At 35.1% G+C, this 23,890-nt stretch overlaps 1 protein-coding gene across 1 annotated transcript in view; it reads left to right on the plus strand.

The window, feature by feature from the left end:
* The first annotated feature begins 930 nt into the window (after positions 1-930).
* The window catches only part of LOC127854599 (melatonin receptor type 1B-like), an 87,266-nt gene continuing 64,306 nt past the window's right edge, over positions 931-23,890 (plus strand). The window contains exon 1 of the mRNA XM_052389662.1: positions 931-1,164. The gene's annotated coding sequence lies outside the window, so the exon portion shown is untranslated. The remainder of the gene's footprint in view (positions 1,165-23,890) is intronic.

The following is a 23,890-nucleotide window of genomic DNA, read 5'->3' on the forward strand; positions in this document are numbered from 1 at the left end:
TTACTTCATGCACTTTAAATTCATAATTACACTGTATTATGTGAATTGGGAATAAGACATCAAACTGGGAATGGACATCATTTTAGTGATTTTCTCAAACAAAACTAATCATTTAAGATCTGAATTTATTTTATCAATACTTCAAGCTTAAAAAGCAATATTCCATGCCTTTTTTATTAACAGTGATAGTATTTTTATCATTTTAACTGTATTTTAAAACTGTGTTCATGCGTGGCATGGACACAGTCTTATTTTATGAGGATTATAATAAAAATTCATAAAAAAACAGTTTTGAAGTAAAATCAATTTAAATGAAGCTATTATATTTGCAAGTATCTATTTTAATCATAATTTGTCAAACTAAATAAATACAACATGTAAAACTGCATATTATGCACAGTGGAAAAAACACAATTTATTCCCAAGTTGATGTCTTATTCCAACTTCACATAATACAGTGTCATAATGCTTTTACTTAAAATTCTTTAACTTCCTAAGCTCATTAAAGTGTCCCCGGAGACAACTTTTTATAATAATAATTATTTTTATTTTTATAAGCTTTTATGGAAATGAAAAATATGTGTGATTTAAGCAACAATTTTATTCACACTTTCTAGTAGATTTTTGAAAATAAATTATTGTTACTACCCGTGGATATGCCTCTTTAAGATGTCAAACATTCTTTACAAACAGGTCATGTCTTCAATATCTTATAATCCTTAAGTGGATTCCATTACATAATTTAAGGTAGTTAAGCGTAATTGACTATTACTGCATGCTCTATTTTAAATCAATTTTCACGAAAAGCAAATAAGTTAATTTGAATGAGAAGTACAAGACTTTTACTTAGTAAGTTAACAGATAGATCATAGTTTGTGGTTTAAATTGTGCAAAACGGTATTTTAATGAACCAAAGCATGGGAAGATCTTGATGGATTATATACTTGGATTTTGTGACAGTCTAATATGCGCTTCAGTGGTTATAAACAAGCGAGGAATACAATTGAGAACTTAAATGTTTATGTAAACAGACTGCATTTGGTAGACCCTTATATTTGCAATGCGGTTTTAACACTTGGAGCATTATCTTTGAAATCTGTGTCACTTTAGAATGAAATGTGGTAGACATTTTAGTGGAGTATTCGGATTGCGTAATACAGTTGAGTAAGTTATTTTGATTTTATTTTGAGATTTTCTAGGCTTCATATGTTGTTTTTTGTGAGCTAAGTTTCAGTTGACATTAAATGATTCATGGTTTTCAAATAATTGATTCATTTATGTAAGGTGTTGAGTAGTATATAAGATAACATGCATTTCTTATTTTCTTTGATTATAGACCTGACCTAGTGTTAACTGAACGTATGATTGGCCATGAAAATATTGCAGTCATAGGCTTACAGTATAAGAGAACAATTATGTGTGTGTCACCAGAAAATACAAAGAATATGGTTCCCATTTCAGTTTGTTTAGTTTATATATATAATAGATATAAGTAACAATATAAGATTGTTACTTATACTGGTTAGCAGGTGTGTGTTTGTGGGAAGGTTGATTTCAGATGAAAATATTTTCTTAATGTCTAGTTACCAGGTAAAGTTAATAAAAACACAACAAGGTTTATAGTTCTGAGATATTGCTGCTTGAAGGTAAAAATATAAAAATCGTAATTTTTATTGGAAGGGAGGGAGGGGCAGTGGAGAAAATAATTAAAAAACAACATAATTCTAATTAAATCAATGTAACATTGTTTGGTAATACTTTTGCATTATTTGACAGTTAAAAATAAGTTTGCACAATTATATTTATTGTTCTTTAAGCAAATTCCATCATGCCACTTGTTTGATATTCATACAATTTACAATGTGAATCTACTATTACTATATTATGCTCTATATTCTCAACAGACCTAGAGTTATTTACGACACTACTGGGTTGTTTTGGTTAGGCACTAAACCATAGTCCAGTTATAAGCCATCGTACTTAATTTTAGAAAGGCCTATTCAGATTTAAGTACATTTCACATATTAAACCACATATTCTTCATGATGTCAAATAATTTCTGTGATATCCTATTGGGATGGAGTTTTATCCACTCTGCAATGCAGTATCTCACTTTTTTGACCACCATGAATGGTTGGATATTTAAGATTTGTTTATTGTACTGGTATTATAGAGCATTTGTGAGATTAAGAGTTTAAGGTCGATAAAAAAGGATGCTTTTTTCTGAATTTCTAGTCACCAATAACATCAAGGTATGAATAATTGCTGTTCTTATTTAAATCATTGCTACTTTATATGTATTGGGGATGGGGACTGGGGACCATTTAAGAAACAAAATAGTTGTCTTTATATCACTATAATATTTTGTTGGGTAAATTCTTCTGCATTTTTTCACAGTGTTTTTTAACATATGAACTCATTTCACTTTTAAGTTCCAACAATCATATTGTACTTTTTGCGAACAAGCCGGAGTTGGTCCTGTTCAACGATCACATAATGTGAACTATTACTCAACATATATATTTTCAACAGATCTGGAGTTATTTATGACACCACTGGGACAGGCACCTAATAATTCTCCAGTTAATAAGCCAATTTCTACAGAATTCTTGCAAGGCTATTAAAATTTAGGTACATTTTACTTATTCAAACAAATATTCTACATGATATAGAATAATTTCTGTGATAATTCTAACCCAATCCTGTTGAGATAAAGCAGTCTCCAATTGATCCATTAGTCACGATTTCCATCATTATTAATTGTAGTTTTTTTATTTCAAACTTTTCTCTTTCAATAATCTGATTACAAATGTTCCTCTTTTCAGAATTCTTATATCAAACTTGTAATCAGCATTCCACTGGCATTGCTCTATGAGATGAATTAAAATATATATAGAAAAGGTTTATTTTGGTTTATTTTTATTTTTGCGGCATGTGGCAGACTTTGATACATTAATGTTGCTGGTGACTTTAACATAAGTTAAATACAGCTATCACTGGAAGTGATTAATACCACCACAATTACCACTTAGACATAGATATAGAGCTTTGACAATGGTTGCTGAATTCGGACCCAGGTGTTGTTTGGTTGCTATGATCTTAGACCAATTTCTATAAATTCCCATGTTTTATAAAATGTCTTTGTTACCGAATACCACAATTGTTTGGACGAAATATCAGACGTCTCTTGAAAGAAAACGCAGACTCATAATTAATCTACAGAAAATCAGTCTTGTTTCTCAGACACTTTATACATAATCTTCAGAATCGTGACTATAATTCTTATTGCAAAATCGTTTCAAGTGGGTAAAATATTCTAAATATGTCTAACCTTACAAAATATTGCGCCTGCATTACATCAGTGAATATTTGTACAGATTTTCGGAGGATTGAACAAGAGAGTAGTACCATGATATTATATGCTTGTGTTGTGGCACACGGAGTATGTGTTGTGGCACACAGAGTATGCGTTGTGGCACACAGAGTATGCGTTGTGGCACACAGAGTATGCGTTGTGGCACACGGAGTATGCGTTGTGGCACACGGAGTATGCGTTGTGGCACACGGAGTATGCCTTGTGGCACACGGAGTATGCGTTGTGGCACACGGAGTATGCCTTGTGGCACACGGAGTATGCCTTGTGGCACACGGAGTATGCGTTGTGGCACACGGAGTATGCGTTGTGGCACACGGAGTATGCGTTGTGGCACACTGAGTATGCGTTGTGGCACACAGAGTATGCGTTGTGGCACACAGAGTATGCGTTGTGGCACACGGAGTATGCGTTGTGGCACACGGAGTATGCGTTGTGGCACACGGAGTATGCGTTGTGGCACACGGAGTATGCGTTGTGGCACACGGAGTATGCATTGTGGCACACGGAGTATGCGTTGTGGCACACTGAGTATGCGTTGTGGCACACGGAGTATGCGTTGTGGTACACGGAGTATGCGTTGTGGCACACGGAGTAGTGTTGTGGCACACGGAGTATGCGCCTGCGTACTTGAAACCACTTGGCTTTTGAAGAATGGCTCAACTGTATTAGTTGTTCAATTTGTCTTGTGGATGATTCACTGTCTGACTTGCAACTTATGATCAAGGAAATTGGTCAACAATAATGAGTGTAAAAGTTCGGCGTAAAACGTGAATCGGTAAAGTGCATTTCACTGCTTGTCTATGGAGATACTCAGTTACTCATTTTAAAAAAGGAACACGATTTATGAAGTTTGTCAGTTTGTCATATTTTGTCTTCTTTAGTGGGGATTGGTAATGTAATTGATAAATCCCTGCAAAGTTAAGGAGGGGGCATCATCATTGAAGCAATAATGGAACATAATCATTTGATTGTTGTTACTTTGCGTCGCGTATTACTGTCATTTTTGGTCTTAACTTCAAGTGAATGTTAATCATGTTAACATAATAAATTCCCTCTAATCTCCTCTTTATTTCTATAAAAACCGCTGTGTTACTAAGACTCGATCAGGACACTTCCTTTAATTTCTGTGATACTGTTAAGAATGTTTGTAAATAATTTAAAATCAAACATGCGTTTGAGTAATTCAAACGTGTTTGTAAACTTCTAGTAAATTTGATCAATTAACCTCACAATCATACTCTGTGACATTGTAGATTTTGAATCAAATTTATCAGTAGAGAATGATGTGCTAAAACATGGCATAAATGGCAACCAAACTGCAGCAGAGACATTCTTATTAAATAAAATTTATGTCATGGGGGGATCACCTCTGGCCCCAATCCCCTTTACTGCATTACAATTTCTCCTGTAGCCTATATGCAGTTGTCATTAAAAATGACTAAAATGTTAAGCTAATTAAGATATTTATGTCATGTAGATAATGTGCAAAAGTCAGTTAAGCCTTCATAAGGTCAAGGTCACACTTACATGTTTTTGCTGCCATTTTCAGTGACCTCACCCGACACTCACCACTGAAAGGTCAAAAGGATCACAGTATGCCATAAAAATGTGTGTTTAAGTTTAAGTTTAAATCTATTTATTTCGTCTGGATTGCATAGAAAGACATAGGCTTATTGAAACCATATTGAGTCATTTTCTTTGGTAGAAACAGTACTTCAGGTGTCTTGGGAGGATCTAAAGAACACTCACACTGTTAGGATAAAATCTATTATCTCCCAGTGGATAGGGGGACAACATATCAGAAACGCCATATGCCTAAATTACATAATTATGCTCACATAGATAAATATTTGACATCTTTTAAACTTGTCGAGCATAAAGTACAAATTTAATTCAGTTTGCATTAACTAAACTTAACTTACACCACAAGTTCTTCGTGAAGAGTGAAATTTATGTTTATATTTTGTAGTTTTCAAATAATTTCCATACTCATTTTTATAATACAAGCAGAATATGAAGTACATTTCTTAAACTGGACTCAAATAATGTTTGTAGATGTATAAGCCTGGCCTCTATTCCTGAACATTCTTAACCCTTTCCCACTTTAAACCAAAGTGAAAATGGCTATGCTGTTTGCTGCTCATCTCAGTATCTAAGGTTTTGAGATGAAGCCTGAAAAACTTGAATCTTAAGTCTCTAGTAAGAAAGGTCTTAATTAAATTTAATATAACTTTCTAAGGGACTACAAATGCGTGAAAATACGTATCTTAGTGGTAAAGGGTTATGTGAGTTTTACCAGGATTTGCTTATTAGCCCGCTTGTTCAAATAGTATGGAATGAGTGCTATATTGACATCATCTATTGATGACGTTCAATTGAACGAATGATAATGGCGACTAAAATTCATAAAGCTCCACTGGGTATAGCCGCGATTTGAGTGTTTTGAAAACTGGCCAAACACTTGTGCTGAAATTTGAAATGTGTATGGACCAGAATTTTTGTGTACCTATTTTTTTCATACCCATTTTTTTTCATACCCAAATTTTTTGGGTACCCAATTTTTTTCGTACCCAAATTTTTTTTTGCGCCCATTTTTTCATACCCAAATGTTTTTCATACCCAAATTTGTTTGTACCCAAAAAAAATTTGTAAGAATTTTTTTCGTACCCAAATGTTTTCCTACCAAAGTTTTTTCGTACACATTTTTGTCTTACCCATTTTTTTCGTACCAAAATTTTTTTCATACCCAAATTTGTTCGTACCCAAAAAAAATTTGTAAGAACTTTTTTCGTACCCAAATGTTTTTCGTACCCAAATTTTTCGTACCCAAATTTTTTGTACCAAATTTTTTGTTCGTACTCAAAAAAAAATTGTACCCATTTTTTTCGTACCCAATTTCTTTTTCGTACCTATTTTTTTTCCAACTCAAATGTTTTTCATACCAAATTTTTTTCGTACCCAAATGTTTTCCTACAAATTTTTTTTCGTACACATTTTTTTCTTACCCATTTTTTTCGTACCAAAATTTGTTTCGTACCCAAATTTTTATTCGTAACCATTTTGTTCGTGCCCAAATAGTTTTTTGTACCCTAATTTTGTTTGTACCCTATTTTTTTTGTACCCAAATTTGTTCGTACCCCAATTTTTTTTCGTATCCAATTTTTGTAATTATATCCATATTTTTCGTACTCAAATAGTTTTTTGTACCCTTATTTTTTTCGTACCCTATTTTTTTGTACCCATTTTTGTTTTCGTACCCAATTTTTTTTTTTCGTACCCACATATTTGTTTGTATGCAAATTTGTTTCGTACAATGTTGTTTTCATACCAAAATTTTATTTGTTCCCACATTTTTCTGGCATATTTTTTTTTCGTACCCAAATTTTTTTTCAAACCGAAATATATTTCGTTCATACATTTAAAAAATAATAATTTCGAACCCAATATTTTTTTGTTCCCATTTTTTTGGTACCCATTTTTTCGTGCCCTTTTTTTTGTACCCAATTTTTTGGTTCGTATCATTTTTTTTTCATACTCAAATTTTTTTTCGTACCGAATTGTTTTTGGTAATTTAATTTTTTTCATGCCATTTTTTTTTCAAAATAATCGGTTTTCAATTTGATTTGATCTCCAGACTCATTCCATCCCGCGAAACCCTTAAGGTGTCGCAAATCTAGTAAAATAATGTGTGAATTATTTTAGTAATAAAATATTTAAAACTTTAATAAAAAATTTAATTTGATGCAGAACAATATAAATACTACTTTGAACAATACAATCAACTTTAAAATATTAATATCAACTTTAATCATTTAAATTTAGTTGGCTAAAGGCATTTATTCTTAAATTAGTAAGAACTAGAAATGGCGCAGTAGAGGCCGACGCATATCCCCACACCGCATGTTTGACCCAGGGGCGCACCAGGGTCGGTAATGGGGCCATGCCTAGTTGAGATTGACCGTATTGTGATTAGATTAGTTCAGTATCAATTAGAAGTGAATCGGTGTAGAAATGAAGAAATTATAGTAACAGGCAATTTTGGGTGGGTGTGGCCTATTTGGGCGGGGCGCCACAGGGTTGGTAATGGGGCCATGCATAGTTGAGATTGACCGTATTGTCATAAGAGAAGTAAACAGTATCAATAAGAAGTAAATCAGTGTAGAAATAAAGAAGTTATAGTAAAAGGCAATTTTGGGTGGGTGTGGCCTATGTGGGTGGGGTGCCCCAGGGTTGGTAATGGGGCCATGCATAGTTGAGATTGACTGTATTGTCATAAGAGAGTTTCAGTATCAATTTGAAGTAAATCTGTGTAGAAATGAAGAAATTATAGTAAATGACAATTTTGGGTGGGTGTGGTCTATGTGTGTGGGGCGCCCCAGGGTTGGTAATGGGGCCATGCATAGTTGAGATTGACCGTACTGTCATAAGAAAGGTTCAGTATCAATTTGAAGTAAATCAGTGTAGAAATGAAGAAGTTATAGTAAAAGGCAATTTTGGGTGGGTGTGGCCTATGTGGGTGTGGCGCCCCAGGGTTGGTAATGATGCCATGCATAGTTGAGATTGACCATATTGTCATGCATAGTTGAGATTGACCGTATTGTCATAAGAGAATTTCTGTATCAATTTGAAGTGAATCGGTGTGGAAATGAAGAAATTATAGTAAAAGACAATTTTAGGTAAGTGTGGTCTATGTGGGCTGGGCGCCCCAGGGTTGGTAATGGGGCCCTGCATAGTTGAGATTGACCGTTTTGTCATAAGAGAGGTTCAGTATCAATTTGAAGTAAATTGGTGCAGAAATGAAGAAGTTAATGTAAAATAAAAAATGAGTGAAAATATCTGACCTGGCCCCGCCCCAACCCCCATTACTTTTGACCCAGGGGTCAGATCAGAATTCCAAATAGTGCAGGGTCGCACATAAGCTCATAGCTACCATGAGTGTAAGTTTCAAGGTTCTAGTGCTTATAGTGTAGGAGGAGATAGTGGCCAGGACGGACGGACAGATGGACAGACGGCCGAGATAACCACAATATCCTCTCGCTTTTCAAAAAGCTTGGGGCTAACAAGGTTTGTGAACTGGGTCCTGATTACTATCACTATGTGAAAAACAGGATCTGACACGAGTTATCATTTTATACCTTGTTTTGTCAAATGACATTGGGAGTTTTGTAACAAAGGGAGCCTTAGGCAAGCGTACTAAAAATTATCTGGATGAATAAGTAAATCTGAAATGACCATCAATGCCAGATCTTTGTATTATGTGCTTTTGAATAAGCAAAGAAAATAAATATTGACTTAAATGACATCACTTGGCTTTGCAATCACATTTCAGAAAAATAACATTACATAATAAGATGCAATTAGTAAAAAACGCTCCAAAAGCTATTATTTCACATGTTAAATATAAAAAAAAATGTAATTGTTTAAGTACATAGAAAACATTGTATTATTAGCAGAGCCCCAGATAAGGTTTTGTGAAATTCTTAACGTTACTACCAGATTTTTAGCTCACCTGAGCGATAGCTGGAGGTGAGCTATTGTGATCACTCAGCGTCCGGCGTCCGTCCGTCCGTCCGTCCGTCCGTCTGTCTGTCTGTAAACAATTTGTAAACATCTTCTTCTACTAAACCATTGAGCCAATTTCAACTAAATTTCATGTGGAGCATCCCTAGGTCATGGGACAAAAGAATTGTTTAAAAAAATTTGATTGCATAACCAAGATGGCCGCCATGACCATATATGGTAAAAACCTTTAAAAATCTTCTTGTCAGAAACCGCTCATCAGATTTTCAAAAAATTTCACAGGGATGACCTTTGAAGGCTCCCCTGAAAAAGTTGTTCAAAGAAATTTGATTCGTCAAAAAACATGGCCGCAGGAGCTCTTTGAACTTTGCATGTTTATTCGTTTTTGCCTATTTTGTGAAAACTTTAAAAAATCTTCCATATTTTTTGTCCGATCCTTTCCAAATTTGCACAGTGTCTTTATATCAATGAGGACACAAATCCTACAAAAAATGAGCATTATTGGTCCATGAAGTACAGAATTACCTCCCCTTGAATTGAGAAAATGGTGTTTATGCAATAAAGTCCAAATTTTTATCCAATTCTTTCCAAACTTGTAAGGATTTAGCATGGTTCAAACAAGGGAAACAACTACGGTTTATGCATGTTCTTTTTATTACAGAATTGCCTCCCTTTAATTCATTCAAAATCTCATTTTACAGCAGAGATTCCAAATCTGACCTGTAAATGAGCCCCATATTTACTGCCAGTGCTAGGTTACCTTTTCCCATTTGATCATTCTTAAGTATTGGTCTTGTAATGCTGCTACTGCTTCTGCTACTGCTACTATTACTACTACTCTACTACTACTACTACTACTACTACTACTACTACTACTATACTACTATACTACTACTACTACTTCTTACTACTACTACGACTACTACTACTTCTACTTCTACTACTACGACGCACTACTACTTACTACGACTACTAACTACTACTACTGACTTACTACTACTACTACTACTACACTACTCTAGGACCTACTACCTACTACTGCACCACCACCACCACCACCAACCACCACCACCATCACCACCACCACCACCACCACAACCACCACCACCAACACCACCACCACCACCACAACCACCCCACCATCCCCACACCACCACCACCACCCCACCTCCACCACCACCACCACCACCACCTTCTCACTACTACTGCCACTACTACTAACACTTTTTACCACTACTACTTCTACACTAACTACTAACTACTACTACCACTACTCTAAGACTACACTACTCTACTACTACTTCAACTGAACTACTCCTACTACTACTACTACTTCTACTACTACTACTACTACTACTACTACGACTACTACTACTACAACTACTATTACTACTACTACTACTACTACTACTACTACTACTACTACTACTACTACTACTACTACTACTACTACTACTACTATTACTACTACTACTACGCCACCACCACCACCACAACCACCACCACCACCACCATTCACAGTGACAACAAACGTATTCACACAATGGCTGCTACTACAACTTAAAACCCATATAGGGGGGCATGCATGTTTTACAAACAGCCCTTGTTTCTATGGGATTTTAACCACAACTGTTCATGTTTATCTCCGACACATATTTTTAGGTCACCTGTCATGAAGTGACACGGTGAGCTTATGTGATCGTGTGATGTCCGGCGTCCGTTGTGCGTGCCTGCGTGTGTACGTGCGTCCGTCCGTCAACAATTTGTTTGTGTAGACAGTAGAGGTCACAGTTTGCATCCAATCTTGATGAAATTTGGTCAAAATGTTTATCTTGATGAAATCCGGTTTGGGATTGTATTTGGGTCATCTGGGGTCAAAAACAAGGTCACTAGGTCAAATAATAGAACAACCTTCTGTAGACAATAGAGGTCACAGTTTTCATCCAATCTTTATGAAATTTGGTCAGAATGTTTATCTTGATGAAATCTGGGTTGGGATTTTATTTGGGTCATCTGGGGTCAAAAACTAGGTCACTAGGTCAAATAATAGAAAAACCTTGTGTAGACATTAGAGATCACAGTTTTCATCCAACCTTTATGAAATTTGGTCAGAATTCTTGATGAAATCTGGGTGGGATTGTATTTGGGTCATCTGGGGTAAAAATCTAGGTCAAATAAATAGAAAAACCTTGTGTTGACAATAGAGGTCACAGTTTTCATCCAATATTTATGAACTGTTGTCAGAATGTTTATCTTGATGAAATCTGGATTGGGATTGTATTTGGGTCATCTAGAGTCAGGAACTAGGTCACTAGGTCAAATCATAGAAAAACATTGTGTAGACAATAGAGGTCATAGTTTTCATCTGATCTTAATGAGTCAGGTGAGCGATTCAGGGCCATCATGGCCCTCTTGTAAAAAAGAATTCTTAACTCTGAAATTTATTCTTAACGTTAGTACTAAGTTTTGGAAAATAATTCTTAACTTTTCTAAATGACCTAAAAATAAATAATAATGATTATTTTCATGCAAAAAATCAAAATAAACATACTAGCAACTTTATTTATATGAGTTCAACAGTGTCTATTCAGTATTATGCAATTTTATTTTTCAAATACCTTCATATGCTCAAACTGTGCTTAGATTGCATGCCTTCGATATATTTTTACATATTTCACAATTCAAATGTGTCTCCTCTTCAATCTTTTCAACGATTAGCCACGGGAATTGTCCCTTCCACTCGTTCAATGTTTTTTTTAAAGTTTAATGGACCCGTCGTGTCGTGTTTTTTTTATATAGCTTTTCCGACTGTGTCGGCAACTGAACATACAACATCGTATAAGATTTTTTCTATAACGTCTTTCTTAACATTCAACTTCAGCTCACTTTGCGTACAATATGTTAAAAGCGTGTTTTTGCACGCTTTGCAGTTTTTAGGACACTCTCTGGGCGCCGCCATTGTATTTTGACAGATTAACTCCCCTGCGAAATGTTGTTCTGCAGTTCACGAATAATTCGTGAACAGTTCATGAACTGTTCATGAACTGAGTTCATGAATTGTTCATGAATAGTTCGTGAACAGAAAATGAGCCATGTCTGTGAAAAGTTCTTGACATTTTAGTTCATGAACTGTTCATGAACACTAATGGCATGAAGTGTTCATGAAATATTCTTGAAACCAAATGGCATGAAGTGTTCATGAACTATTCTTGAACCCTTATGGCATGAAGTGTTCATGAACTATTCTTGAACCCGTGTGGCATGAAGTGTTCATGAACTATTCTTGAACCATTATGGCATGAAATGTTCATGAACTATTCATGAACATCAATGGCATGAAGTGTTCTTGAACAGTTCATGAACAACACAATTCTTGAAAAATTCTTCAGGGTTTTGCTGTTCACGAACAGTTCATGAACATTTTCCTTCTATTTGTCAATGGCTCATTTTCTGTTCACGAACTGTAAGTGAATAGTTCATTAACCATAGTTCTTCAAGAGTTCATGAACTGAGGTGGCATGAAGTGTTCATGAACTATTCATGAACAAGAATTTGTCAATTTATGCAAAGGTTATCATAAATGTTACTAAAGCTCAACAAACAGGTCAGGATAAGAAGAAGTCTTGTATTAGCACTTAACATATTGATAGCAACATATAACAATAATTTAAATATAACACTAAAAACTGAGATACAAGTGGTTTGATAATACTCTTTAAATTTCATAATACAACTTTGCACTATATGTTCATGAATAATTCATGTATTGAAAAGATTATGAATAGTCTCATTTTCAGTTCAAGAATCATTTACTAATCAATGGTTTCCCTGAAATGGTTACACTTACAGTGCCAAAGAACTTGAAATGGAACCAATGGCTGATCAGTTCAGCCGGTAATTTATTAAAGACTTACATTTTCAAATATAACATAAACCATGTGACTTCCGTTTCAACTTCCTGTGCACACAATATTCTTTCTTTGTAAAAACAGCAATGCAATGTACATTGAGTTCTTGATATCATCTTAAACTGTTCTTGAAATAAGATGTCCTTAAAATGTTCTTAAACTTGTCTTTTAAGTCTTCCAAGAACAATGACAGATCCTTTTAAGAACATATTGGATTCTTAAAAAGTCCATCATACGTTCAAAAACATTGTGTAGACCTGTTTAAGAACATCAGAAGGAAACATGTTGTTCAAAAAAGTTCTTAAAGTGTTCAAGAATAGTTTAAGAATAATTCAAGAACAGGAAGGTCCTTAAAAAGTCATTGAAGTGTTCCTGAAGGCAGTTCTTGAACAGTTCTTGTACAAATGTTCTTAAAATTCTCTAGAACAGGTCAAGAACTCTAACTTACAGTGGTGAAAGTACTATGCATATTCATACTAACTTCACAGGTTTCACAAATCTACAAGATTTGTATGCTAGACATTTCAATATTACTTTCAAAAAAATGTATGAAACATCTAGCACAAAGGAATTCATGAATTATTCATGATGGATCCTTAAAGTCTGTCTCAGAAAAGTCATTAGAAATACTTGTGCATGAAATGTTCATCACTAAGTATTTATGGTTAGATGAAGAACTGTTCATGAACTTTGAAATGTTCAACAATTATTCATAAACAGTTCATGAACATGTCTTAAGAACAGTTCATGTCCAAAAGTTCATGAACCAAGCTCAGGAACTTTTTCAGAACCGTTCATGAACAGTTCTTGATTGGCTTGAAGTGTTCATGAAATCATGAACAACATTTCGCCGGGGTGTACACGCAGCTTTTATTGGAAAAAATGGGCTATGTTAAACAAACCCGATAACCATTCTATATAAGCACCGCAAGGATCTTTAATACGCAAAAAGAACTCAATACAAATTGATACGAACCAATGTAAAAATAATATTCGTAACTTGATTTTGTAATTCTTAATGGTACCGTAACGGACTTGAAAATAATTCGTAATTACGAAAATACGACCCTTATCTGGAGCTCTGTATAAGCATGTGATAAATCATTTCATACATTATTTCCAAGATAATATTAAAATAAAATGAACATTCTATTAATGAATTATATAATAAAAGATCGTGTGAAATAGGCATTACCTCATGATTACATGGCTTTATTTGAACACTTTGACAGATTACACAAATGTTGAAATCTTGCATTTTGCTTTCATGAATATTTGTTCAATCTATTATAGCAGTAGTGAAATGCAAATAATTCTTTAAGGAAATTGCACATAGTTATAAAGTGCCATGGGTTAGATTGAATCAAATTTAATGGAAGTCATGTGTATAGTCAAAATAAACATATCACAACCATCACTTTCTTTGTTGGTAAACAACATAAACATGATAATTTAAATGGTAATTTATATGTCAGCACAGTGTGCCCAGAGGTAAAACAACTAAACCACAAAATAGTAATTATTAGCGTATTCATGAACCAGTTGAAGCCCCATAAACACTCAATATCAAAAAATATTTTGCGGGGAAATTCACATGAAATACATTGTCAAACCAAAAATAAAAACAAGCATTTTGTATCTTCTATGTTATCACACCACATCTTGCGTTTAAATTTTGGCCATTGCTGTAAGGAACACTGATTTTGTATGGGCTAACTTTATTTTACGAAATATTTCACGAAATATTCTTTGAATTTGAGTGTTTATCATGGGGCTTTAATGAACAATAGTAGAGTCTAAAGCAACATTTCTTGTCTAAAAAGTACATCCAGAAGAAACATCTGATGCCATTAAATAAATCTTAAGGTGAAAAGAGTAAAAACAAAAAACAACACAGATGACACATGTTTTATCTGATTACTTGAGACAAATTCATCAATTTACATCAGCGCATGCACTTTTGCTACACTTTTACTTTTCCTATCTTAATGACACTTTTTAAAGCATTTTTAGCTCATCTATTTTTGAAAAAAAATTATGAGCTATTGTCATCACCTTGGCGTCGGCGTTGGCATCGGCGTCCGGTTAAGTTTTGCGTTTAGGTCCACTTTTCTCAGAAAGTATCAATGCTATTGCATTCAAACTTGGTACACTTACTTACTATCATGACGGGCCTGGGCAGGCAAAGTTAGATAACTCTGGTGTGCATTTTGACAGAATTATGTGCCCTTTTTATACTTAGAAAATTGAAAATTTTGGTTAAGTTTTGTGTTTAGGTCCATTTTATTCCTTAAGTATCAAAGCTATTGCTTTCATACTTGCAACACTTACTAACTATCATAAGGGGACTGTGCAGGCAAAGTTATGTAACTCTGACTGGCATTTTGACAGAATTATGTGCCCTTTTTATACTTAGAAAAGTGAAAATTTGGTTAAGTTTTGTGTTTTGGTCCACTTTACCCCTAAAGTATCATAGATATTGCTTTCATACTTGGAGCACTCGCAAACTATCATAAGGGAACAGTAAAAGGACAAGTTGCATAACTCTGGTTGTCATTTTTACAAAATTATGGCCCTTTGAATATATGGTTAAATTTTGTGTTTCGATCCACTTTACTTCTAAAGTATCAAGGCTATTGCTTTCAAACTTCAAATACTTTCATGCTATCATGAGGTTACTGTACCTGGCAAGTTTAATTTTACCTTGACCTTTGAATGACCTTGACTCTCCCCCCCCCCCCGAATCCCCCCCTATTTTTTTTTTTTAAGATCATCTCACAAATGACCATTACACCCTCACACTATACCCCCCCTCCACCCCACCCACCCCAATTTTTTTTTGGAAACGGTTAAAAAACACAAATATTTATTTTTATTATTTTATTTTTGAAATACCGTCCAACCATTGCACCCAAGAATACCCTCCCCTCCACCCCACCCCCCCCCCCCCCACCCCGAACAACAAAAAAAAAAAAATGCATTTTTTTTCGCATTTTTGGAAGATAATGTAATAAATGTCCACACCCCACACTATACACCCCTCTTCACTCCACCCCTCCCTCCTTTGTGATTGAAATTGAGAGTCCCTTCACCTTTAAAAAGAAAATAGATGAGCCGTCTGCACCCGCAAGGCGGTGCTCTTGTTTTTATTCCTCTGTCATGATCCGTGCAGAAAGGCAACTTAAGTGTAACCATAATTAGTATTAATTGCGTGCATGTGTGTTTGGTGTGGATGGGGAATAATATGTGCGTGGGCTCTGTTGTGAATTATGGGTTTGAAAATAAATTGGCAAGATGATCAAACTATTAAGATGATATGCTTTCTCCAAGGTCAAGGTCAAAACGGAGATCTGGGGTCGTCACATTTTCGTTGTATGTTGATAGTTGATCAAAACTTTGTTGTGCATTATGGGATTTTGATGATGATCATATCATTACGATGAATGGCATGTGTTGCAGGAAAAACAAAGATGTGTATGTCAGAAACACAATGCCCTTCTTTTTTTTTCATTATTTTTTTATGGAGTGCACCGGGATTGTCTTACATATGGCCATCGCCCCCAGAAAGACGTGTTAGTTGGTTATGGGGGATAGTGCAAGATACAGGAGACACCCCGTTCCAGAGGTGACCCTGGGTCTTTTAGTGCCCGGTGTATAGCACCTAGTACACTGCACCTCAGTTTAACGTCTCATGCGAAAGACGAGTTAGTAGGTTAGGTGCAGCGGGGGATCGAACCAGCGATCTCTGGATTGTGAAGCCAGTGTGTTACCACTAGACCACGGATCCGCTACATGTTGTAACACAATGCCCCTATTGCACCGCTTTGAAATAAAACTTCAATATATCATTTGGCAGGTTTAGAAATCTCCCATTTAAAGCTTATTACTTCCCTTGGATTGTATTTTTTGACTTTTGACCTTGAAGGATGACCTTGACCTTGATGTTTTACCACTTAAAATGTGCAGCTTTATGAGATACACATGCATGGCAAATATCAAGTTGCTATCTTCAATATTGCAAAAGTTATGTCCAATGTTAAAGTTGACGGACAGACGGACGGACGGATGGACGGACAGTTCAACTGCTATATGCCACCCTACCGGGGGCATCAAAATTCTCACATATTCCTAATTGCATTTAGTGAAAATGTATTTTCATTTGATCCTACTGTGCTGTGCATTTTATCAATGGCCATAAATGACTATCGTTTGAAGAAAACCCACAGTGTGCAAAACCATGTCACCATAGCTCATAGCGGTCACTTTATGTTTTTGCATGTTCCCATTATAATCTGAATAGTCAGGGTAAGTGTTCCCATATTGTCTTAAACTGTTCATTTATCAGTTTTGAAATAAATTGGCACAGATTATCATCATTTCAATGAAACTTGTAACATGCATGATACAACCATAAAGGTCAAGGTCACATTTCAAACTTACAATTTGTGCAAAGTCCTTACAAGGTAATAGTGATAGATATTCATGTCATTGTCAGTTCTATTTCTTCAACACAATGTTATGCACCAGCTATGGGGCTAATTATTAAAGGTCAATGTAATCATGTTGAAATATGCTTTATGTGTAGCAACAGTAACAAAGGGCTGGTACATACATGCTGTGTTAACTATTCACATTATGCCTTTTTTAAACAACAATCCTTTCTGTGTCCAGTGACATTTCGCGGGAGCATCCGAGTCCCTGGGACAAATTTCTAGTATTAATATTATGCGAAATTATAACATTTTAGTTTAAAAAATTCCAAAACTAGAAATGGTGTGGCAGAGGCCGACGCGTATCCCCACGCTGCATGTTTGACCCAGGGGGCGCCCCAGGGTTGGTAATGGGGGCCATGCATAGTTGTGATTTACCGTATTGTCATAAGAGATGTTCAGTATCAATTGGAAGTAAATCGGTGTAGAAATGAAGAAGTTAATGTAAAATAACATAAAACAAGAGATGTGTTTGTCAGAAACACATGTCCCCTACTGCGCCGCTTTGATTTATTTAAAAAAATAAAATAAAATAACAAGTTCATTAATTACCTCCCTTTAAAGCCTATTACTTCCCTTGGATTTGTTTTTTTGACCTTTGACCTTGAAGGATGACCTTGCCCTTGACCTTTCACCAGGCAAAATGTGCAGCTCCATGAGATACAGATGCATGCCAAATATCAAGTTGCTATCTTCAATATTGCACAAGTTATGGCCTATGTAAAATAAAAAAAATGAGTGAAAATCTCTGTCCCGGCCCCACCCCAACCCTCATAACTTTTGACCCAGGGGTCAGATACAAATTCCAAATAGTGCAGGGTCGCACATATGCTCATAGCTACCATGTGTGTAAGTTTCAAGGTTCTAGTGCTTATAGTGTAGGAGAAGATAGTGGCCAGGACGGACGGACAGACAGAAGGACGCCGGAGATAACTACAATATCCAACACTTTTCAAAAAGCGTGGGAATAAAAATCATTGCTATACAGTTCCAAATATTAACATTTGTAGTTAACAAAAAAAGATTGCAATGCCTGATATGCCAATTTTGTTGTATTTTTTACATATTTGCTTGTCTAATTATTTCTGTTTTGCACAGGATAATTAAAATATTAAGTGAGTAATTCTGATCTATGATCTGCATTATACTTCTAACATGTGGGAATATTTGCAGCACTCACGTACCTTCACTCGCACCTACTTAATATTATATGCCTGTTATACCATTCAGAGAAGAATCTGTTTTATTAAATGTATCGACTTCATGGCATTTTGTAATCAATGCCCTTTTTCAATCAACAATATTGTGTTTCAGTGTTATCGCCTTCACCTCATAGGAGTGCATCCGGTCTATGACCTTGTCATCACCACCAGTAAGAACAAGTAATACATAAATATGTTGTTGAGAAAATGTTTGAATAGGAAAAACACCCTTTTATTGAAAAAATGTATATAATTATGTAGTGAATGTAAAGCTATTTGTTGAAATTGTGAGCCTGGCGGCATCAAACAGCTGGTTTGTGGTCAATAACTCCAATTTTGATTATACTTGCATATATATGTTCTATTTGTATCTGCTTATGGCATTTTATAATAAATGTGCTTTTTTAATCAACAATATTTTGATTGTTCTTTCCTTCATGACAAACAAGTCCGTCCAGTCTATGACCTTTTTATTATTACCAAGGAGAATACTGCTGTAAATAGCGGAGAATTAGTTGAAATAGGACATAAAAACTCATCAACTGAGAAATCCATTGGATTATTTTGTAATATAATTCTGTAGTGAATGTAAAGTTATTTGTTGAATTTGTCAGGCTAGCAGTACCAGAGAGTGGGTTTGTGGTGAATAACTCCAGATGGCATGGACCAAATTTTGCTGAAACTTCGATTTAGATTGCAAATATCAATCTTACATGGAGATCCATAGCTTTGGACGGTCTTTATTGCAAACAGGTTCAAGGTCAATGTCACATAATCCCTAATTTCCCCCATAAGAAGCAAAGGGAAAATTGCTTTAGCACTTTACCAGCATGAAAGCGGAACTCGCAGTCTATTCAGGTTTTATGCTGTTTGCTGCTCATCAGTAACTAAGGGTTGAAAATGAAACCTTTAAAACTTGAATCTAGTAAGGAAGGTCTTCAATTAAATTTAATTTCCAAATGGACTACAAATGCGTCAAAATATTTATCAGAGTGGTAAAGGGTTAATGTAAGTAGAAAAAGGGTTTATAAGTTGAACTGACTTAAGTTTAGACTGAGGTAACGCTCTGAAATGTTGTGTGTAGGTAGCTTACATTCAGAGGGCAGCACGATTTACCCAAATACACCCAAATACACCACCAAATACACCCAAATACACCCCCAAAAACACCCAAATACACTCAAAATTCCCAAATACATGGACTCATAATTTTGGCAGGTTAGGGTTAGGGTTAAGGTTAGGTTAGGGTATTTTGAGCGTATTTGGGTGTATTTGGGGGTGTATTTCGGTGCATTTGGGTAAATCGTGCCACCCCATGGTGAGGGTATTTTGGGCGTATTTGGGTGTATTTGGGGGTGTATTTGGATGCATTTGGGTAAATCGTGCCACCCCATGCGCAGACCCAGCTTTAAATTGCATTGGGCTAAGTCTGGTCAAGAAAACTTGAATTTGTTGCATCGCCATGTTATTGTATGTTGTATGAAACTCAGAACTGAAGTAGCATTTTAATTAATATCCATACAATGTAAATGTCAGAGCACTTCTATATAAAAAAAAAACATTAACTGTTTCTAAACTCCTTTTTCCAAGATCTGTTAAGATAAATTTATAATTTCTCAGTGAAACATTCAATACAAAATATTCTTTTAATAATCCCCATCTGTCACGCTTTCTGTAGTAATCTTACATATATAGAGTTACAAATGTACACACTAGTGTAACAATTTTAACCCTTTCAGTGCGGGAACCAAATTTTGAAGGCCTTTGCAAACAGTTTGGATCCAGATGAGACGCCACAGAATCCAAACTGTTTGCTATTCTGATAGTATTCTTTGAAAAAAAATCGAAGAAAATGCTAATTTTAGAAATTAAGCAGACAACACTTTAGCAGACGACAAATTTCCCAGCATGCAAAGGGTTAATGATATTAGGAATATTGATGATACACTTACGCTCTAAACCAAAAGAACATGTGAACATTGCAATGAACTGAACAACTTAAATAAACTTGTGTCACCTAAAATTGAAATGTGGTTGACATTGTTGTAGAGTGTTTTGGAATTTGTAATGGATTTCAGTTAGTTATTAACCAGGTTTTCCGAAGGAAAAAACTGGTTATTAGATTGGCGAATGCGGGCGGGCTGGCGGGCTGGCTGGCGGGCTGGCGGAACAAGCTTGTCCGGGCCATAACTATGTCGTTCATTGTCAGATTTTAAAATCATTTGGCACATTTGTTCACCATCATTGGACGGTGTGTCACGCGAAATAATTACGTCGATATCTCCAAGGTCAAGGTCACACTTTGAGTTCAAAGGTCAAAAATGGCCATAAATGAGCTTGTCCTGGCCATAACTATGTCATTCATTGTGAGATTTTAAAATCATTTGGCACATTTGTTCACCATCATGGGACGGTGTGTCGCACGAAAGAATCACGTCAATATCTCCAATGTCAAGGTCGCCACGACTAAAAATAGATTTTTTTAAAAAACAAACTTACAAAGGGGGTTAATTTTGTTTGTTCATTTCAAAAGTTCAGTTTGAGTTTTCTCCCTTTATCAGATTTTTTTTCACAATGAAAACCTGGTTTTGTGACAATTTTGTCCCTTGTTTTGATTTTATTTTGAGATTTACTTGGCTGTGTTTGCAGGAAATTCCCATGGAATATATAATGTCACACAAAAAATAAAAACTTTTGTATCTCGTTAAATCTAATATGTTACAAGAACACATCTAGCGTTGAAATTTCGGCAATTGCCATAAGGAACACTGACTTTTTAGCTCACCTGTCACGAAGTGACATGGTGAGCTTATGTGACCGTGTGATGTCTGGCGTCCGTTGTGTGTGCTTGCGTGTGTGCGTCCGTCAACAATTTGTTTGTGTAGACAGTAGAGGTCACAGTTTTCATCCAATCTTTATGAAATTTGGTCAGAATGTTTATCTTTATGAAATCTGGGTTTAGATTGTATTTGGGTAATCTGGGGTAAAAAACTAGGTCACTAGGTCAAAAACTAGGTCACATAATAGGTCAAATAATAGAAAAACCTTGTGTAGACAATAGAGGTCGCAGTTTTCATCCAATCTTTATGAAATTTGGTCAGAATGTTTATCTTGATAAAATCTGGGTTGGGATTGTATATGGGTCATCTGGGTTCAAAAACTAGGTCACTAGGTCAAATAATTGAAAAAATCATCAACAATTTGTTTGTGTAGACAGTAGAGGTCACAGTTTTCATCCAATGTTTATGAAATTAAGTCAGAATGTTTATCTTGATGAAATCTGGGTTGGGATTGTATTTGGGTCATCTGGGGTCAAAATCTAGGTCACTTGGTTAAAAACTAGGTCAAATAATAGAAAAACCTTGTGTTGACAATAGAGGTCGCAGTTTTCATCCAATCTTTATGAAATTTGGTCAGAATGTTTATCTTGATGAAATCTGGGTTGGGATTGTATTTGGGTCATCTGAGGTCAAAAACTAGGTCACTAGGTCAACTAATAGAAAAAAACATCAACAATTTGTTTGTGTAGACAGTAGAGGGAACAGTTTTCATCCAATCTTTATGAAATTTGGTCAGAATGTTTATCTTGAAAAAATCTGGGTTGGGATTGTATTTGGGTCATCTGGAGTCAAAAACTAGGTCACTAGGTCAAAAACTAGGTCACTAGTTGAAATAAAAGAAAAACCTTGTATAGACAATAGAGGTCGCAGTTTTCATCCAATCTTTATGAAATTTGGTCAGAATGTTTATCTTGATAAAATCTGGGTTGGGATTGTATTTGGGTCATCTTGGGTCAAAAACTAGGTCACTAGGTCAAATAATAGAAAAACTTTGTGTAGACAATAGAGGTCACAGTTTTCATCCAATTTTCATGAAATTTGGTCAGAATCATCACAGCTTGTCTTGATGATGAAATCTGGGTTGGGATTGTATTTGGGTCACCTGGGGTCAAAAACTAGGTCAATAGGTCAAATATTAGAAAAACCTTGTGTAGACAATTAGAGGTCACAGTTTTCATCCAATCTTTATGAAATTTGGTCAGAATGTTAATCTTGATGAAAACTGGGTTGGGATTGTATTTGGTTAGTCAGGTGAGCGATTCAGGGCCATCATGACCCTCTTGTTATGGGTTAACTTTATTTTACAAAATATTATATGAAACATTCGTTTATTTTGAGTATTTATGTGGCTTTAAGATCGTAAAATTATGTCCTCAGTTTTTTTGCAAATGACTTGACCATATATTTACTGGTCATATAATGCTTGGGTATTCAGTCTAAGCCAATGATTGTGTAATCTTATGAGATTATTGCACAATCATTGGCTTAGACTGAATAAGAAAATATAAGAGAACAACTGCATGTGTGTCAGGAAATATGATGAATATGGTTCCCATTTTCAGTTTGTTCAGTTTATGTAATCATATTTATACATATTTAAGATTTGCCATTGTACTTGTATTATGGAGCAGGTGTGTGATTGTGAGGAGTGGTTTTATGATGAAAATAATTATGTTTTTAATGTCTATTTAATTACCAGGTAAATGTAAAAAATCCAAGATTTGTATCTGAACTGTTGCTTTTTTTCTATTTCATTGGGGGGGGGGGGGGAGGGGGAGTGGAAGGAACAATTAAAGAAACAAAATTGTTGTAATTCTATCAAAATAAAAACATTTTGGTAATATGTTCAGCATTTTTGACAGTACTAACATATATTTACTTATTAAACTTTCAAGTTCTTATATATTTCTTGTATTTTAAGCAATCTGTAGTGGGCCCTGTTCTACAATCATACAAAATAATCATACAAAATATATGTGTACTATTTATGTATATTCTCAACAGATCTGGAGTTATTAATGACATTACAGCAAAGTTTAAGAGACAGGCTCTTAACCTTTCGCCAGTTATAAGCCATTCTAAAGAATTCTTGCAAGGCCCATTTAGTATTAGGTAGATTTTACTTATTATACCCTAATATTCTTCGTTTTATCAAATAATTTCTGTGATCTTAAACCCTCCTATTGAAATGAAGTTTAACCCTTTGCATGCTGGGAAATTTGTCGTCTGCTAAAATGTCTTCTGCTGAATTTCTAAAATAAGCATTTTATTCGATTTTTTTCAAAGAACACTATCAGAATAGCAAACAGTTTGGATCCTGATGAGACGCCACGTTCTGTGGCGTCTCATCTGGATCCAAACTGTTTGCAAAGGCCTTCAAAATTCGGTTCCCGCACTGAAAGGGTTAATCCCCTCATTATCCAACTTATTTAAACCCCACAACAATGAGATAATTTTTTATAAGATTCTTTGGGCTGTACTGGTATGACAGAGCATGTGTGTGTTTATAGGGGATGGATATGAGATAAAAACAATTAATTTCTCATTAACAAAT

This window comes from Dreissena polymorpha, chromosome 13 (assembly GCF_020536995.1).
Source record: "Dreissena polymorpha isolate Duluth1 chromosome 13, UMN_Dpol_1.0, whole genome shotgun sequence".
In the NCBI taxonomy this organism is placed as follows: domain Eukaryota; kingdom Metazoa; phylum Mollusca; class Bivalvia; order Myida; family Dreissenidae; genus Dreissena; species Dreissena polymorpha.